Source organism: Pteropus vampyrus, unplaced genomic scaffold (genome assembly GCF_000151845.1).
Source record: "Pteropus vampyrus isolate Shadow unplaced genomic scaffold, Pvam_2.0 Scaffold59, whole genome shotgun sequence".
Taxonomy (NCBI): Eukaryota; Metazoa; Chordata; class Mammalia; order Chiroptera; family Pteropodidae; genus Pteropus; species Pteropus vampyrus.
The window spans coordinates 4,024,062-4,026,389 of NW_011888840.1; positions in this window are offsets into that span (position 1 = coordinate 4,024,062).

Sequence of the window (2,328 nt, forward strand, 5' to 3'; positions counted from 1 at the left end):
GGGGCCCGGGGAATGGAAGCCCATGGGTAAAGCCTGAACCTGCTTTTTGACCCATGACTCGAGTTGTCCCTCACCCATCTTTGCCCTAGACTTGCTCATTTATTCTTCAGCGGACATATTAAGCATTTATGTTGTGCGAGCCCCATGTTAGGAACCTCAGAAATGAGGCAGTATGAGGGTGTGCAGCGATTCTCAAAGTCGGGCTCAGGAACCTTTTCAGCGGGTCTGTGAGATTCTAGAACTTTCTTCATATACTCTAACTCAAACAGCGTATTGCAACATAGTGAAAACAGCGGCAGATAGGGAAATTCAGCCCCCTTCTCTTCAGCCCAACACTAAAGATGTTCGTAAAATGGCAAATGATGCCACCCTTCTTACTGATTTTTGTTTTGTTTTGGAAAATAGGATTCTTTTTCTCGAAAAGATATTATTCACGTTCCTATGAAATGGGTTCATCATTGTTATTTTAAATGAATGCGCGAAGGTGAAAATTTTGTTATTTTTAACTTGTAATACAGCAAATATCAATAGATATAACCCACAAGAATGACAGCTCGCTGAGGCCTCAATAATTTTTAAGAGCATCAAGAGTGTCTGAGACCGATGGTTTGAGAAGTGCTTAATAGTGGGCAGAGCCTGGGAGCCAACTGGCCTGGTCTCCAGTACCAGCCTGGCTTGTCACTAGCTGGTTGTGAACCTTAGGCTAGTTCCTTACCTTTCCCGAGCCTCAATTTTCTCATCTGTAAAATGGGAGCCTAATGGCCCCTTCAGAACATAGACGGCGAGAACTTCTGCTCACTCCTTGGAACCTGTATTCTGCTGGTTCTGGAGGAGAGCTGGGGTGGCTTCAAGGGGGAGGTGGGGAGTGGAACACTGCCAAGAGGAAGGGGGTGGGCCGCCAGCCTCCTCCGCAAGGTAAATATGTGAGGATTGGGAAAGTTGGTCAAAGGAAAGGAATTCAGTTTGTGAAATCGCTTCAAAGGGGAATTGGAGACAACCTGTTTTGCCTTTGATTATTTTGATTGTAACCTTTTAAGTTTTGTAAAACTCTGCTTTCTTTCTTTCTCTCCCTCTCTTTTTAATGGGAAGAGGGTCCTTCTCAGGGTGCAGATGAGCTGTGCTTTGTTGGGGTCACTTAGGGGACATGGTAGCTGTGTCTGCTTGGCCGTAGCCCTGGGAATGGCTTTGGAGAAGTCCAAAGGCCCAGGTGAGGCTCCGACTGCTGAGGGGGACCAGGCATTAGACCTGACCAGGGCGACTGAGGTGGGGCTTCGCCATCACATATGCCATCCTGAGACAGCAAAGTGGCCCTTCCGTCAGCCTGTCATGGTACTCAATTTCCACCACGTGAGATTTCTTCTTTGGGAAAGGGTTCTTGCTTATCAGAAAACCTCTACCAAAGTATAAGTAACAGAACAACTTGTCATCAGTGACTAATGCCTGATGGTGGCCTTTTCATTTGACAACAGAAAGCGGGGTTTGGGGCCATGGAATGGAGGACAGAGGTTTGACCGTCGTGGGCCCTAGTGAGTTTCCAGCCCCCGTGTCTTTGCTCTTCCTTCTCCCGAGGCCCCTTGAGCTCGTCCCTAGTACTCGGACCTCTCCTGACCTGGAGATGATCTTTAAGTGTAAGCCCCAGGATTTAGCATCCATGCTTCCTGTCCCTCAGCTCCTTTTTGCCTTATTTGTCCCAATCCTGGGTTAAAGGCAAGTAAAGGAAACTGTTATTGGTACTTAACTCTCATTCCACTCTCCAGGGTGCCTTCAGTAGTCTGTTTCGGGGGGAGGGGCCTGAAGCGTTGGGGAGGGGGCTGCAGCGACCATGGGCTCTTTTTTTCCTCCATAGTCAGGGCCCATACGGACAGCTCGGTGGCCCTGCCTGTCCAGATCACTGGACACCTCGCCCCAGGTGGTTAGAGGCAGCTGGTTGGGAGTGGTTTGGGCTTTTCACAATGATGGTTTCCTGAAAGTCACCCCGACTCCGGGCTGGGGATAGCTGGGTCCAGGCCAAGGGGGGAAACATAGAAAGAGGAAGGCGCTTCCTGTTAGAAAGCAAAGGGCTGGGAGGTGCGGCTGAGGGGAGCAGTGCGCCTGGGCCCCAGAACCGAAGGGACTGTGGGGGGCCCCTGGGCAGACCCCAGGACCCCTCACAGCCTCACAGGTAGAGGGGCTGGCATGACCTCCCGTGGCCGGTCTGCCCAGGTGAGCCTGCACACCTCTCTCCTGACCCTCCTCTGGTCCATCCAGCCTGGGGCACTGCCTTCCGTCCACCTGGGTGAGGGCGCTGCTTCTCTCCACGCCCTCCTGGCCCTCAGACCCCAGACCGGT